Genomic DNA, 17,769 nt, shown 5'->3' on the forward strand with positions numbered 1-17,769 from the left:
TTCAACCAGTTTCATGGATCACGTTCTTTGAACATTTTATTGTGAGATGCAGAGCACTGAACAGCGCACTAGAAAATCATGAAATGTATTACTTATTATTAAAATAGGAGAGAGAGAGAGAGAGAGAGAGAGAGAGAGAGAGAGAGAGAGAGAAAGAGAGAGAGATCTATATCGCCAGGGCACCCAAAATAGGAGAATGTAAAAAAAATAATACTTAGCTTCCAGCTGGGTGCATGCAGTAGGACAGTAACAGAATCCAGCAAAGGAATGTCCACAGCTCTCACAAAGGTGATGTATCAAAAGGTATACATTTATTTCATCTAGCAAATACAAAAACTAAAATAGGGGTGACTTCTCAGACCGAACGGTCCGTTCTCAAATTGAGGAAGGACTGTTAGGTCTGAAACGTCACCCATATTTTAGTTTTTGTATTTGCTAGATGAAATAAATGTATACCTTTTGATTCATCCCTTTTGTGAGAGCTGTGGACATTCCGTATGTATGTATGCATTGTGATACAATCACTGTCTCTGTATAGGCTGGAGTGTTGCAGCAAGTGTGCTTTCCAGCCTACCGGGAGTTAATCTCCCCTAGAGAAACTAGTTTCAGCTGCAGCTAATCAGGCTGGACTCCTGAATGAACAAGGAACTGTTTTAAGGCAGACACAGAGAGCTGCCATTCTGAGAGCAGCTGCTTTTCCCAAGAGGAAAGAGAGAAAGTGCTCCCCAGCTTAAGAAGAGGCTGGCGAAGTTCCTTAGTCCCGCTGGACGGTGGTTGCGAAGTCTGCTGGGACTGGGTCTTAATCCCAGGAAGAAGGAAGGACGGGAGACTGCACTGAAGCAGTGATCTTCTATGCTTATGTAACCCTCTTACCCACACCCTAAGTGAGATTGAGGTGGGTAGGTGTATCTGACTACTTATCAGTGTGGTGCTGTACCCGTTTGGCAACCAGGAGGGCTGAGCTTCCGCCACGGGGAACCTGGGGTGAATTACTCTTACTACTACTATATGGTGCAGCGCCTCCACCTGCGATGGCTCCCAGCAGAGCGGGAGTTGTTCCTCGCAGGACACATACAAATGAACAAATACACTGGATGTGAAATAGCAAAGGGCTTTACTGAACATAACATATCTTTTAACACTCTAATGTACTGACTTATAACTCTATGATAATATCTTATCACTCCACCCACCGAAGACACAACTAGCCACGCACCTCGCAGGGCCTTGTACCCCACACACATTATTCCCTGAGTCCCAAGAGTTATGCAACCTTAGGCGTGGTCAGTGCCTGTGTGGTACTGGTAATGGTGGTGCACTTGGTGACAGTACCTGCCGAGTGTGTCCACACTCGGTATGATGATTCTTCACAAAGGATCCGCTGATCCTGCGATGAAACCTGCCTCTGCGTGGGGTGATGTCCCGCCAGACGCTCTCACCGTGAAGACTGTCTCTTTCCTGAAGAGGTCTGTTCCCAGACCAAACTTGCCAGGCCACGTGCACACAGCTGTGTCCCTGACTATCTTATAACACACCCGACTGCTGAGGGGATCCGTTCCCTATCTAGGGCATGTCCCTGTCGCAGCTCCAACCTTTCAATGACTCAGGGCCTAACTGGGCCTGGGGTATAGGGCCTAATGTAGGGGCTACTTGCCTCCCTACACACAGAGCTCCTTCTCTAATGTGACAGGTCCCTATCCTACGGCCTGTCCCTGTGACCACCCACCCTCACGAGTGGGGAGTCAGAGCCTCAGCTCTAGCCTGGGGATTTCTGGCCTAGGGCAGAAGCTCGCAGCTCTCTGCCCCCCTTCTTTCCCCCTCTGTATCCTCAGTCTGACTGACTCATGTGCTTCACAACATTGTATCAAATCCCCTGCTGCAGAGAATCTGCAAGTCTCAGTGGCTGGCTGGCTGCAGGTGACAGGGATCATAGGGCATTCCCCAGAGGCTGCTGGGAGATGTAGTCCACTCAGGACCTCTTTCCTATGGCGACCGCGATCTCTACTGCGCATGTGCGAAGCTGTAATGGCCGCCGCTACGCTTAACGGCACCTGCGCAACTTCCCAGAGCTCCTGCACACTTGTAATGGCCACCACTACCCTTGCCAACCTCTGCGCATTGCGTGAACCTCGCGCCACAACCAAGATGGCGGCGCCCACCGGGAGAAGTCGCCGTCCCCTTCCCCCACGGCAACAGGGGTAAGGCAGGGGGCAAAGGGACATCAGGGAAACCGGGAGTGACCCCCTTACACTTATCATTGCAACTACAGAGAAAAAGGATTCTCTGAACTCTCGCTGGGTCCAGAGGGAATTAACTGGAGGCCAAACAGTAACAGACCAAGAGCCAAGTAATATATTCATGTACCTAAGACTTTTCATATGCTGTGCATATGATAGGGCATGTTTTAAGCTGGGAACCAGTTTAGTTGGCCAGCGCCGTTAGAAAGGGCTGGAGTATGTGAGTGGGACTGTGTGTGTTTTAGTGAGGAGAGTGGGGGGATAAGAGCATGAGGTAGAGGGACGGAGTTAGTCGGAAGGGGTAGAGCTAGTCAGAGCCCATAGCGGAGATGTGGGAAAGTATCTGTATCTCTTTCAGTGTGTGTGAGAGTGTGTCAGTGTATTACAGATACACACACAGGGACAGACTCGACGTGTGGGGAGGGGCAGTCAGAACGCGCCCTTCACCACCTAGTGTTGCCAGGTGTCCTGTATTGAACCAGACTGTCCGGTATTTGAACACTTTGTCCAGTAAAAAATTAGGTAATATTGGACATGTATGTGTCCGATATTACCTCTCTGGACATAGCGACCTGAACGTTTTGGGGGGGGGGGGGGGTGGGCGCGAGATTTCTCTGAGCAGGGAGTGAGCAGGGCTGTTGCTAGGGGGCTGGGCAGCATCCTCCATCCTGCTGGGTAATGCAGCCAATCCAGAGGTGGTGTGGCCAAGGAGAGGAGATAACAGCATGGCGCAGAGAATGGAGAGAGGTGTGTGAGCGAGCCCGTCAAGCGCATCGTACCCTTCACCATTGTGTCCAGTAATTTTGGAGAACACCACCTGGCAACCCTATCCCAGCCCCCCAAACAAAACGCAGGCTCCAAAGTATTTTATATTTTTGGTCACCCCTGTATGCATACATACATACATACATACATGCATACATACATACATACAAAAAGGCTAGCACTCCCAGGTCCCTGTAAAATAATAATTGTATTATCGTTTATTTGTAAAGCACCAACATATTCCGCACTGCGGTACAATGGTGCTACAGAGATTTTATAATTACATAAACAGATTTACACAAATAAGGACAAACCGGCACAAACTAATTCAAAGAGGTAATGAGGAATCCTGCTTGTGAGAACTTACAGTCTGACAAAGGTCCCGGGTGAGGACCGAAACGTTGATCTGTGATTCAATACAATTATTCTTCTTGTACTGAGACCTGTGAGTGCAAGCCTTTTCTTCTATATACCATGACACACAACGCGGAGCACCCAGACAGTAAACATAACCTCCTCTGGAAAAAAAAATACATACATACATACAAACAAATGAATGAAATACACATACATAATTTATTCCATTCATGTGAAAATATTAGGTAAGGCAGCCTATGTATGTAAATACTGAAAACATACTGTAGTCATTCATTTAAATGCATTTTTTTAATTAAAAAAATTAAATGTAAAACATAGATTGCTGGTTATTTCTTTCCAAGCGTATATATTTGAAATAGGAGTTCGAACATTTCTAAAATGATCCAAGAGAGTCACCTGAAAGGTGGTATGGTTGGCGTATTGAAGCAGTCTCTGAGAATAATTAAAGAATTTCCAAACATTCATTACAAGCCATTGACTGAATAGAATCCATACATTTAAGACCAGAAGTATAAAATAAATAAATGTTTGAAGCAAGAATAAGTAAATTAGAACTGAATGGAACACACCTATCTGAAGTATCATGCTTACAAATAAAACATGTTGGTTTCCAAATATTATAATTGTTTGGTCAAGAACATATTATATGAAACAGATCCCCGTTCAACAATAATTTGTGGGCAATACTGTACTTTTTTTTAAAGTTCTGTACCAAGAATACAAAGTTATTTTTAACTAGTTCACTAGAAGTAAAGTTAGTATAAAATGTCCTTTAAAAAGGTAAATTCATTTCTTTCTCCAATTTCGTAGCTCACCCTAAATGGCTAATTTCATTATTTTTATTTCTTCCAAACTGGAGTATAATCCAAGGGAAATCGAACTTTAAGTATTCTTTTTTTCCCACTATTGTAAAGAGGAAACTAGGCGTGTGAACATACATTTCCACTTAATTAATTGTATGCATTAAGTCACGATCCATAGAATGTAGAAATGTCATTTTGACGGCTGGGCACAAAACACTCTGGAAGAGTGTCCAAACCAGCAGAGAAATTGATGTTGTAAAACTGTATTTTGTACTGTACCGGTTACTTCCACAGGTTTGTCCCATATTCCCCAGGCAGATAATGTAACCCTGTGCAAGTAATATGTTCCCTGTGCATTGGTACAGGTAGGCACTAACCTTGTACAAAAGTGTGCTTAGCCGCAGGAGAATACACACTTTGAAACCACTTGTATCTCTGAACCTGGACAGACTTGCCCGTTGCTGTCACCAGGCCCGAATAATTTTACGGACTCTTGCAATGTGTTCCCCATACTTGTACTGTATGCCCATGTCTATAATGTGATCCCTATGCTTCTAATGCATTTCTATCTGTCCTGTGAAGTTGCTGTGTCTCCCCAGTGTGTATCCGAAGTCCCCATGTAAGAAATAGGATGTCGCTTTAGCCTTTGTATTGTATTGTATGTCTTTATTTATATAGCGCCATTAGTGTACATAGCGCTTCACAGTAGTAATACATGTGGTAATCAAATAAATAACAGATAATATAAATAACAGATCATGGGAATAAGTGCTTTAGACATAAAAGTAACATTTCGGAAGAGGAGTCCCTGCCCCGAGGAGCTTACAGTCTAATTGGTAGGTAGGGAGAACGTGCAGAGACAGTAGGAGGGAGTTCTGGTAAGTGCGTCTGCAGGGGGCCAAGCATTATGTATCATGTGTCCAGGATTATCCACAGTGCTATTCGTATGCTTCTTTAAGCAAGTGTGTCTTAAGGTGGGTCTTAAAGGTGGATAGAGAGGGTGCTAGTCGGGAACTGAGGGGAAGGGCATTCCAGAGGTGTGGAGCAGTCAGTGAAAAAGGTTTAAGGCGGGAGAGGGCTTTAGATACAAAGGGGGTAGAAAGAAGACATCCTTGAGAAGAACGCAAGAGTCTGGATGGTGCATACCGAGAAATTAGGGCTGAGATGTTAGGGGGGCAGAAGAGTGTAAAGCTTTAAAAGTGAGGAGAAGAATGGAGTGTGAGATGCGGGATTTGATCGGAAGCCAGGAGAGGGATTTCATGAGGGGAGATGCTGAGACAGATCTAGGAAAGAGTAGAGTGATTCTGGCAGCAGCATTTAGGATAGATTGTAGGGGAGACAGGTGAGAGGCAGGAAGGCCGGACAGCAGGAGGTTACAGTAATCAAGACGGGAGAGAATGAGGGCCTGAGTCAGAGTTTTAGCAGTCGAACAACAGAGGAAAGGGCGTATCTTAGTTAAATTGCGGAGGAAAAAGCGACAAGTTTTAGAAATGTTTTGAATGTGAGGGGCGAATGTGATAGAGGAGTCGAATGTGACCCCTAGGCAGCGTGCTTGGGCTACTGGGTGAATGATTGTAGTTCCAACAGTAATGTGGAAGGAGGTAGTAGGGCCAGGTTTGGGAGGAAGTATGAGGAGCTCTGTTTTAGCCATGTTGAGTTTAAGGCGTCGGAGGGCCATCCAGGATGATATAGCAGACATTCAGAAACTTTGGTTTGTACAGCAGGTGTAAGGTCAGGTGTTGAAAAGTATAGTTGTGTGTCGTCGGCATAGAGGTGATAATTAAACCCAAAAGATGTTATTAGGTCACCTAGAGAGAGTGTGTACAGAGAAAAGAGAAGAGGTCCCAGGACAGAGCCCTGGGGTACCCCCACAGAGAGATCAATAGAGGAGGAGGAGGTGTTAGCAGAAGAGACACTAAAAGTACGATGGGAGAGGTAGGATGAGATCCAGGATAGAGCTTTGTTCCGAATACCTAGAGTATGGAGAATGTGGAGGAGAAGAGGGTGGTCCACGGTGTCAAATGCTGCAGAGAGGTCGAGTAATATGAGCAGAGTGTAATGACCTCTGTCTTTGGCAGCATGGAGGTCGTCAGTTATTTTAGTGAGGGCTGTTTCGGTGGAGTGAGCAGTGCGGAAGCCAGATTGTAGAGGGTCTAGGAGAGAATAGGTGTTGATAAAATGGAGCAAGCGAGAGAATACAAGACGTTCAAGTAGTTTAGAGGCAAAAGGCAGGAGGGAGACAGGTCGATAGTTAGAAAGACAGGTAGGGTCAAGCTTGCTGTTTTTGAGTAATGGCATGACTGTCGCATGTTTGAAGGAGGATGGAAAGGTTCCAGAGCAGAGGGAGGAGTTAAAAATGTGTGTAAGCGTAGGGATTATAGTAGGAGCTAGAGGTTTTAGGAGATGGGAGCGAATGGGGTCAAGAGGGCAAGTGGTAGAGGGAGAAGAGGAGATCAACAGCGACACATCCTCCTCTGAGACAGTGGAAAAAGACTCAAGGAAGGCAGGAGGAGAGTTAGGAAAAGGTGTAGGATGGGGGGAAGAAACAGAGGGGATGTTCAAAAGCCGTGTGCAAAACTTTTCACACTTGGGAACCCTTGGTGAATGTGAAAGACTTTCTGTTGCCCCAAACTGCCTAACTTCCTAATTAAGAAAGGAAATATCTGCAATTTGTCCCAGGGCCTCTCTCTGCTCCCTGAGTGCCTGTAACTCAGTCCTGTGTCCCGTGTGATCAGGTTATCTGCGTACTTTCAGCCTGGGTAAACGCAGTGTGTTTCCCCTAACTCAGAGGTCGGCAACCTGCGGCTCTTTCCAGTCCTACATGCGGCTCTCTGCAGGTTGCCGACCCCCAGCTGCTGCCTCTCTCCCTCACTATCCTGGCGGTGGGTGCGGGGGGCCCAGCCGGTGCTGGGCGGGCCTGTTGTTGCCGCCGGGCCCGATGTGTCCCCAGTTGCTTGCCTCTCTCCTGTACTGTCCCATGCCGGTGCGCGCCGGAAGTGTGTGTCACAACTTCCAGCGCCAGCCGATGTCACAGTGTCCGGCTTCGGACAGCACAGGAGAGAGGCAGATATATGTATAGGTATATATATGTATATATATATATATGTATTGGGGGGGTAGTGTGTGTGTGCATTTGGGGGGGAGGGGGGGAGTAGTTTTCATGGGAGACCAGGCATTTACACCTTTTATACCGGGATCATAACACTGAGCAAAACAAATGGTTATTTATTCACTTAAACAGGCAAACACACTATGAGACAAAATGCACGAGAAAGACACACTTACTGGGGGTCTGGGGCAAAGAACTAGTCTTTCCTGGTTGAAATACGCAAAGAAACAACGTTTTTAGTTGACCGAAATGTCCTGGAACTCAAATCGGCTTGAAGTTCCTGACACCACCGCTCTCTTTCTTCCGGAGGTGCTGAAATCCCTTGACCGGGAGTTAGTCCCAAACGTCCTGCAACTGTTTTCAGCTTGCAATCCCAGTCGCGACCGCTACGTTCAATTCTCAGAACTTGGCCCCGATAAGTGGGACTTAGAAAATATTCTGGCTTGAAATTTCTGAAGCCGGCTCGCTGCTATTTCTCCAAGAGCATCAAATTTGCCACTGCTGTTCTTGCGCTTAGAATCTGACCTCCGGATTGGCTGAGGGTTTCTTATAGTATTTCAGAGTTCATTCATGAAATACTACAGCCAATCCGAGAGTGGGAAATTTCCTACCAGCCAATTAGAGCGATGCCAGTCTTCTGAAGCCAGGCAAGCGGATCTTCGGCATCTACCAAGGGCATGCGCCAACCTGGCACCTCAGCCACTTGGCATGCAGAAGCCACCCGCTGGTTTAGGCTCCACTCAGTCTGGGAAGGCAAATGGTAGTCCGAGGACTTGCCATTCATCCCAGGACGTGGGTGCTCAGCCTAAACCCCCTGCCCAAATGCTCTTCACACCTCTGGCATCCTCCAAGGCTTTCATGTCTGATGTCTGGGTAGACACAGTGGCACCAACTTGTCACTCAGGACACAGGATCTGAAAGTCCCAGCTCATTACTGTGCACAAAACATATATGTATTTTAAACACACTGTTTAATAAAACCATACATTTATATACTTTTCCTAAATCTTATGGTTATGGGGAATAGAATAAGAAGTTGCACTTTATTCCTACTAGCCATATTCCCCACACACTATACTGGACTTAGACTTTAAAAATCCTCATAAGTTTATTTATGGTTGGAGCACCCCCAGAACTCCTACACTGGGTTCTGGATGACCTGGGCATTAACTGGGTATCGCCTCTTAAACTAGGGACCCCTTTACCATTCCAGTGATACTTCACATCCCTATGCCCCATTTACCTTTCTGGTCTGTGCTGAAGCAGGGAATCATAGCGGTGAGTCGCGCAAGCGTTTTCAAGGGGAGATTTTACCGGAGCAATGGGTCTCAATGTATCCGAGAAGCCGACCTGATTCCCAGGTACATTTTTGGGGTATCCAGCAACTCTGGAACCCGGCTAGCTAGACACATTCTGACAAGACTTTCTCCGTAACCCCCCCCCCCCAACTTGAAACTCATAGCCTAGCAATCTCTGCTTGCTGGCGCCCCAGGAAAGGTAAAAACACAAAGATTCTTTATTGTCGCCTAATTTTATACAATGCACAAACAATCACTGGGCTCAAGAGCTGACACTACCGAACCCGAATACAAAAGGGATCAGAGGTAACCAAACGGGCTTAACCTTTATTACTGGTTACCCCCTCTGTCACAGTGTGTATTTGGGGGGGGAAGGGGTCTTGTAGGTGTGTATGTATTGTGTATTTGTAAATGACACTGTCTTGCACAGAAAAACAATGGAAAAAAACAAATAAAGGGACTTATTATTGTGAGATGCATTTTATTCTCCCACATATTTTGTCGTATGTTAATGCTTATACAGTATATACCCATTAGCAGTGTTTGACAAACCTATACATTTGCACGCCCCGGGCGAGTGGATTTAACATCGTGGCGAGCTCCTATTGGCTCAAGCAGCACACGTGTGGTACTAGGTGGCGAGTAGATTTTTTTGTTCTGCGAGTAGATTTTTTGGTGATTTGTCGACCACTGCCCATTAGTGTGTGTACAGTATATGTACTATATGTGTTTGTGGGGGTGTAATGTTCATGCATGTGTTGCGGCTCTCTGAATATTTTGGAGAAAGACTTTGTTTATAAAATGTCACTTCTTCCTTGACAGTTTGCAGACCCCTGGCCTAACTCAAAATGAGCCTGCAAGCCTGTTTCAAAGCTGTGCTTACTTGCGCAAAAAGAAACACTTTTTTTCCGTTACTAAAAAGGACTCAAGGAGGTAAACTAGCTTTATTCTATAAATGCCCAAAGATATCCTTCCTCCGTCACTTTTCTTCCAAAGTGTTCTTACATTTTTTCTGCCATACAGTATCTAATTATATTGTTTTCCTAAAGAAAATTACTTATCAAGGCATTTATCTTATGTAACGGACTTTCTGGACTGGCCTGACCCACCCAATCTCATATTGGCCCCTGTGGTCTAACCAGTCCCCATTACAGTGTGATGTCTGGTGGTGCACCTGTTGGCAACAGGACTCCTGAGTCTCCCGCATGATGGTGTGTGGGGATTTGCCAACCCAGACAGGCAGCTGAGGTAGTGTGCTTGAGTCCTACCTAGATCCAGTGCAGCGCCTCCACCTCATCAGGATCCCAGCGTCCGCTTGTGGATGGTCCTGGTGAGGAACTCCTCTGTGGTGCAGCCCCCTGCGTAATCACTCCACACTTACACACGAGGGTTTATTTTATCAGAGTCATCTTTATTGGTACGGTGGGCCAGCTGCCCTCCACAATGGGTGTAATTAGCCCTCCATTGTTCACCGTACTTCCCTTTGAAAGGTATTGTCCTCCTAATGTAGGGATTCCCTATCCCCGTAGGGATATCTACTCTGCGCCAGGTCCCTGGTCACAGTCTCATTAGTCCGGTAGTGTACAAACTCTGAACTCCTCCAACTACTTAGCAACAACTCTGAACTATTAATCCCCAGAAGAACTAACTTTTGATCAGTGCTGTGCCTTATGTATCCTCTGGGGCTGACACAACTCTGACATCACCAACCAGGGAGTCAGAGCCTGTGACCACTCCCATCCATACATAGGGCACCTCACCAGGGTGTGAGGGCAAACCTCCATGATTACTGCTGGCATTCCCATAACTTACCAGGCCTTACTGTCAGCAGGAGAGATGACTGCAGCCATTTTACAGCATGGTTACATTTAGATTACCATTTGTTAAATAAAAAGACAGACATAAGAAATTAGAGGTAAGATTTTTGGTGGCACAACCATTTTGTTTGATATTTTTTCCAGCTGAACTAAGATTTAATTGCATCCACCTCTCTAAATCAGTGTCAACATTATTTAATAAAGATTGATTAGAAATTAAAATTCCTCTATACATAAATATGCCCAGGAAAGTTAGTCCTTCATTCACCCATATGGTACAATGAGGCTCACTCACCGTCTGAGAGCAAATGGTCTTTTTGGATTGAGTGACAACTATTGCTATCCCTAATCCTGGTTAGCAACATATATTGGATATACAAAAAGTGAAACATGCAGGCATATAATACCTTATCGCAATAAATAATCTGAAAACGTTACAGTAAATGTATTTATTTTAAAAACACATTTAATTCATAAGAACTGTCAGGGGTTTAAGAAACATGCCAGTGTGGGGAAGGGATTAAGGGGAGTGCCCATTTGAGCTGTTACATAGCGTGTCTCTCATGGAGCTGCCAGTTGCTCCCCTCCTTCCTCTCGCTCTGATGCAGTCAGAATCGCAGCAGGAAGAGAGCGAGTGAGATGAGCGTCTGATAGCTCCATTTGAGATGGCTCTACAAGTAGCAGCTGCACCTGTGTGAGCCCAGAAACCAGCAAAAAGTAAATCATGTCAAATATTGACTTACCCCCAGTTAATTACGTGGTATTACTATGGTACTAGTACATTGCCCATCTCACGCACATCTTGTTGGTGTGTTCAGCAAGTGCTTGTACAGACAGAATCTCCGCTCCCCACCCCCTCTTAACTTTGTTAGTTGTTCAACAAAAACACTCAAAGATACTTATAAGTTCATTCACTGGACCTGGTTCTCTCTCAATATACCTAAGAATTCTGCTCAGTTTAAATCCAGTGTATGATATAGTCCATGGGTCTGTTAACCCTGGATTTATACTGAACAGGATTCTTAGGTATATTGAGAGAACCAGGTCCAGTGAATGAACTTAGGACTTGAAGCAATATATCTCTTAGTAAAAGATATATATATATATATATATATATATATATATATATATATATATATATATATAAAAGTCTTTTCATATATTGTAAAACACATAGGTGCTCATCATTGAGGTTTTTAATTATAAGTATCTTTGAGTGTTTCTCTTGAAAATGTAATTAAACATTTATTTTCAATATTAGTGGAGGAGAGTGCATCGCTAAGGGTTCTTCTCTCGTGTGTACTCTATGGTTATATAGCCCAGATAGCACCCCTCCAGTATGTTAATACCCAAGCTGAGCGGGGACTCCCACCCCCTTTTTCTAACTTTGTTAGTTTGCTGATAAAGACAGGATACGGTTACAAATCAAAACAATGAATTTTTTTTAACATAAATAAATCCACAAACGGAAATTTGGAGGCATATTGGACAGTTTGAGAGACTGTGAGAGCGAGACCCATTTTACTAGAAATAACTTGTGGAGAGAAACCTGTGCACACAAAGGAGCGGACCTAGGAGATATGCCAATAGGATATGCAGAGCCGGCTTGAAATAAAGCTGGGCTCGGTGATGACGTCGCAGAGATGAGATGCCAGAGAGGAGAAATTGGGTAGAAAGTAAGAGAGTTAGGCCTCGTCCATGGTAAGCGCTTGCTTGCTGAAGCGTGCTAACGCTCGCTCATGCTTGCCACTGAGCCCCTACAGCCGCAATTAGAGCGGCTTTAGTAGGGGGTCTTAGGCAAATTATAAAAATCAAGCGCTTGCCAGAGCGTGATCAGTTCGCCCAATGAGGGCGAACCAGCTCCGTGACCTCACTGGCCCGCCCCCTGACGGCGCACAGGGCAAGCAACCGCAAGGCCAAGGAAAGCACCCGCTTTCCCTGCGCCTCAGCACACAAGCGAAGAGCCTGGCCGAGGCCTCGCACTCTCCCCCGGCAATCAGTTTAACTGTTGTTGGGAAGAGTGTGGGGAATCTGTAAGCACAGGGCTCGGTGTGATGGCATCGCCATCAAGCCGGCCCTGTTTAATTATGCAAAAGTATATTTAAAGAAATCATACCGCACAAGAGGCCTATCCTGACAAGCCAGGTTTGTAAGCAAAAGTGTACTGTCAGGCCCAATCTATAATAATAAAAGAGCCAGTCTATCAGAGCCATAGCTCCAAGACCATGAACCTTTGTATACATACTAAGGAGATACTAGGGGTGTGCAGTAAACTAAAGGTGACAGGCTGCAGTCACCGTGAGAGACCCAGACGACATCTGGAAACTGCGGAAGACTACTTACCAGAGGGATCTCCTTTTAATATCCACCCTGATGTCAGCTGTGTGGTAAATTCGTGTATTGATACACGTACATGCGAATGTTCTTTTATATTGATGTACGCAGAATACTTACCTCTTTTTTAAATTAAACAAGTTTTTGATATACTTCACTATTTGCGTTTTGCGCTTTTTTCTCGTCTTTTATCACTAGGGGTGTGCACCTGGGGGTTATTTTTTATTTTGGGATTTTTTTTCCTCTCCTATTTTCAACTGCCCCACCTCTGATTTGTTGTTCCCTCTCTGCGAGGCTGCTGGCTGGTTCCTCGGTGCGATGCCACCGCTTGGTCATTCCGATGACCTGCAGCCTTCCAGACATTCTTAGGGGGAGAGAATAGGCCGCCGAGGTAGGTGTGTAAGAGACGGGGAGAGGTGGGGGTGTAGGAAAGGAAGGTCACCGAGTAGGAAGGTTAGTGAAGAGGGTGGATGTCACTTATTTGGGTGGGACTCTGTGACTTTGGTATGCAGCCTCACTCACTGGAAAGTGGAATTATTGATCGGGTTATAGAGGGCGCCATTATGGATTGATTCACACAGTTTCAAGCCTGCAATGGAAAAGGTTACTCCAGAGTACTGCAGCCCATGCAAAGCCACATACTTTAGCTAGTAGGAAATAAAGTAGAAAAGCACTCTGTAAAAGATAAAGTCTAAGTAATTAACAAAAAAACACGTTGGGCGCTGCCTGCTGTACTTTGCATAATCAACATAGCATAAACAAAAAATATCTGGACAGATACGTTGAAAAACTGTAATAAATATGTAATATTATCGAGGAGTCGCCAAGCATTTTATTGTTTATGGTACGGTCAGGCCCAACAGGATCAGAACCCACTGTCATGTGTAACCTCACTGCTAAGAGTTCCTGATCCATGCCAAGACAGGTTATTATCTGCTGCCACCAGAGCCTCTAGGGCTGGCTCAACCCATCACTAACCCCAGCCTTTCCCCAGGTTACTAGTAGCATGACACAGTGAGCTATTAAGATATAGGATTTATTATTAACAGGATACAGTAACAAGGAATTCCAACATATAAGTGAAATGGGCAAACGCTCCCAAAAAAGGAGCTAATCACTTCCTTTCAGGATGCTGCTACACCAGCCTGTGTGGTGGGCACTGCCATCCGACGAAGCAGGGTGCCCCAAGCCGCTTGGATCCCTTCCAAGTGAATACCGGGAAGCCGAAGCCTAGCACTACCACATAGCTCTCCTCAGGGAGAGACTGCTGGTATCCCCATGCACACTGGTATAATCCCAAGTGAGCCTCCAATCATAGAGACTCACTTCGGCTACAGTAGGGTCTGCACACCCATACCGCACTGAGGATTTCCTCCGAGAGCTCTCCTGTAGCGTTACAATCCGACACCCGAACGCTCAGCAGATCAGATCAAACCCCTGCTCTGGGTCTGTGCTGCATCTCCTCCCGAGGCTCGGGCAGTCCCGATCAGATCACTGCAGTATAATCCTACGGTCTCATTTGAAAACACTGCAGAACCGTCGCCAGCCAATCAGGGCTAAAACTAGCTCCAAGAAGGGATGAGCGGGTCAGTCAAAACAGACCAATCAAATGAGGGGGGCATGGTTACGGTAGAAAACCGTGCACACGGGGAGTGTCACCGAGAGGAAGAAAATTCGAACTTGGCAAATCCAGTGAGCGCCAACGACGAGGATCCTGCTCAGTCGCACACAGCTGGCTCAGGGCTCCAGGCACCGTGCAGGGTAAAGTTCCGGCTTTGGAATACAAGTCCGCCTCTCTTCCGTTCCCCAACAAAGTACACACAGTAACCATGTTGTTAGCAGTTACAGTGAGGACTGGGAACTGAAGCCCTCATCACCATAGAATTTTCTATTTCATTTTAGTTATATGCGTTTACATAAAACGCAATAAAGAGTTGCAACTAGAAACATATTCCTAGAACAGTATTTGCAGCATGTGCATTTATTAAATTAGACTTATTTAATGTATGTAATGTAACTGTTACATACGCCTATAATATATACTATCTCTAACTGTACATGCAATGTCTTGTATATGTAGCGCACTTTCGTCCACCCCCTGGGAGATACGATGGCTACGGTGTGTGTGGTGCATTACCTGTGGCTCACAGGAGGCCTGAGCCTCCGCCGCTGGGAGCCTGGGGTGTATCCTGAATCGCTGCTCATTAGCGCCTCCACCTGTGCGGGATTCTATAGTGTAGAATTACCCCGCTACAGGACCCACATACAATACACACACACTTGGTAAAAGTTAACTCTTTACGGTATGCGAACAACTACTGGTGTACAGCCTACCCACCAAGCCACACACGGATGTAACCTATTACTGTGTTCCCACAACACTGTGTCCACACCCCGTAGGATATACTGTCCCCAAGGTGCTGGGGTGGTCTTGGACACCGAACCTTCCCAGTGTCCCCAAGACCCAACCCACCCAAATGTGTGAGACAGCGCTGCCCCCACTAAAGTGTTGAGTTAGTGCACTTGCTGGATAAAGGTACCTGCCGGGTGTGTCCACACCCGGACGTGCAGGCGATAAAGATAGGATCCACGGATCCACAAGGTCCTCCACGAAGCCTCTGCGTTGGGTGGTGTCTAGCATGTACGGCGCCGCTATGGAGAGAGTCTCTTGGTGGCAGGTCCCAGAGCACCTGAGGCCAGGATGAGCCGCGTTCTTGCTGTGCCCCTCACTATAATGCTACAGGGGCAGTGTCCCTATCGCAACCACAAGCTGAGGTGAGTCGGGGCCTAGCTGGGGCCTAAGGGGGTCTCTGGCCTAGTGTAGGGGTCACTGACACCCTGCCCATGCACACCCTACCCTTCTGGTGTCCCAGCTCCGACTGCTGGCGTGGTCTAAGTGCGCGAAATGTATCTTTTGATGTCCAGGGGAAAAGCTGTAGCCCTATTGGCTGTGGGGCATCACATGTTCTTCAGCCCTATGGCCTTCTGGGGGCTGTAGTCCCCGCGGAGCATCTCCTCTACTGGCCGCCTACTCTGCGCAATGCCCTGCGCATGCGTGCACACTCTAGACATGGCGGCGCCCTGCTAAGGGCTTCGCCTCCTCTGCTACACTACAACCCGTCTCTGCTCCTGCAGTTCCCCCGCGTGGCGGTACCTGTCCCTGCCTCCCCCGCAACCTCCGGAGGCACTCACGCCACTCCACAGCGTTTTGGGAGGTAAGGGGCCTGTCAGGGGACTCCAGAGGGGGACCCAGGCTAGATATATAATGTATAACCCTGTTCACTTATATAACTATGTATTTGTAACCATGTATTATTTGTCATCTTAACTCTATGCCCAGGACATACTTGAAAACAAGAGGTAACTATTAATGTATTACTTTCTGGTAACATATTTTATAAATAAAATAAAAATTATTTGTAACTGTATGTGAAAGATATTCCAAACAACGTTTTAAAGATTATATGTAGTGCACATACTTGACAGTATTTCAAGTGCAGCAGGTGCAGCAGCAGCAGTAGCAGCAGCAGATCTAGGACAATCCGCACTAGGGCTACAATTATTAGCTTATATACTGTACGCCCCTGTTATATCTCACCCTCGGCAGCGCCTCTGAGTGGATTCAGTCAACTTCAGAGCTGACTCGTCAGTAGAAAAAACTTGCTCCTCGCCGGCTTCCGTCTGTTTTTGCGTGCCAAGTTGGTTTAACTCAATTCGAGTGTTGGAACGCAAATCGCTTCTGTATCACGTGATAACTTCATGCGCACTATTCAAACTGAAAAAATGAAAGCTCCCGCAGCGGTTGGTTGGTAAAAGGACGGTTGCCTTGGTTACCAAGTAAGAGTCTCATGGGTCGGCGCGGGTCACCGGGAGAAGCAGGGGCCTGAAGAGAGCGGTGCCGAGTGCTTCCGGTGACGCAACAGCAGCGCGAGGTGTGTGTGTGTGTGTGTGTGTGTGTGTGTGTGTGTGTGTGTGTGTGTGTGTGTGTGTGTGTGTGTGTGTGTGTGTGTGTGTGTGTCACACATTGGTAGACCTCATTTACGAACACTGTATGTATGTATATACATACACTAAAATCCTGTGTTATTGGGAGACCTCACTTACTTTGTGTAACACACACACACATATGTACATGGCTCTTTGTCACAGAGTAACACATAGTACACAGAACCCCGGCTTAATCAGGGATTAACAAAAATATTAATTTAGGAGCTAGAGTTGTTGAGGTGCCCCTCCCTGCTGGCAGCTCTGTGTGTGTGTGTCAGTGTCTATCTGTGACATACACACACACACACCATTGAGAGCTGGGTGAGCTGAGTCTTGCAGCTCTTACCCATCTCTGATCTCCCCACCACCCCCTTTGCTGCCAGTCTAAGTGCAGAGCTGTCCTGTCCGTCACCGCTGCAACCTATCCTGCTCTGTGGTGTGCTGTTGCCGGTAACGGCAGTGGCTGACAGGTCAGCACTGCTCCATAATAAGGCTGGTATTATGGTCCCTGCTTGGCCGCGTGCGAGCGCACCAACGCGCGCACTCCTGCAGCCCAAGCGATTTGTGAACTTGGCAGCTGTAGATTGTGGACGCGTGGCGGATGCGTCATGAAGCTGGTTCGCCCTCATTTGTTGTATTTTCAAAACGCTGCCACGTCAGCGCGCCTCTTCGCCGGCAGGCGCGCGACCACTGGGGTAACTTGCATAGCCCACTACAGAAAGAGTGCATGCCGGGTGTGTGCACGCAGCGACGCGGGCACCATTATCCCAACCTAACGCGTGCCTGGTATTTTCCCATCCTTGGGACATGTAAAACAATAAATAAATAAGTAGCTCAAATTGCTGTTTCATATATTTAAATGCTTTGAGAAATGTTTCAATATCAAAGTTACTAAATAGTCTTTGTCTTAATGCACATCAAGACTTCGCACCATTAGTAACTTTGGGCCTGTGTCTAACGGTCTAGGATATTTGGGTGATCAAATAACAGCCGGCGCTACGCCGTGACTCGCCTTACTGCCAAAACCTGTCGACGCTAAGG

The 17,769-nt window shown here is 46.5% G+C and overlaps 2 protein-coding genes across 7 annotated transcripts in view; one reads left to right on the forward strand and one right to left on the reverse strand.

Annotated features, from left to right (window-relative positions):
• The window catches only part of C1H4orf33 (chromosome 1 C4orf33 homolog), a 110,191-nt gene extending 93,758 nt beyond the window's left edge, over positions 1-16,433 (reverse strand). For 2 of the 3 annotated variants that reach the window (XM_075615413.1, XM_075615398.1), the window contains exon 1: positions 16,340-16,433. The gene's annotated coding sequence lies outside the window, so the exon portion shown is untranslated. Of the gene's footprint in view, positions 1-16,220; positions 16,298-16,339 lie in introns of those variants that run through there. The other variant, XM_075615406.1, reaches the window with a different exon arrangement.
• Positions 16,434-16,468: 35 nt separating this feature from the next.
• The window catches only part of SCLT1 (sodium channel and clathrin linker 1), a 179,667-nt gene continuing 178,366 nt past the window's right edge, over positions 16,469-17,769 (forward strand). Inside the window, exon 1 of one of the 4 annotated variants that reach the window (XM_075615377.1) lies at positions 16,469-16,578. The gene's annotated coding sequence lies outside the window, so the exon portion shown is untranslated. Of the gene's footprint in view, positions 16,674-16,758; positions 16,795-17,769 lie in introns of those variants that run through there. The other 3 variants (XR_012803959.1, XM_075615368.1, XM_075615384.1) reach the window with 3 other exon arrangements.

The sequence above is a fragment of the Ascaphus truei genome, chromosome 1, assembly GCF_040206685.1.
Source record: "Ascaphus truei isolate aAscTru1 chromosome 1, aAscTru1.hap1, whole genome shotgun sequence".
NCBI classification, from domain to species: Eukaryota; Metazoa; Chordata; class Amphibia; order Anura; family Ascaphidae; genus Ascaphus; species Ascaphus truei.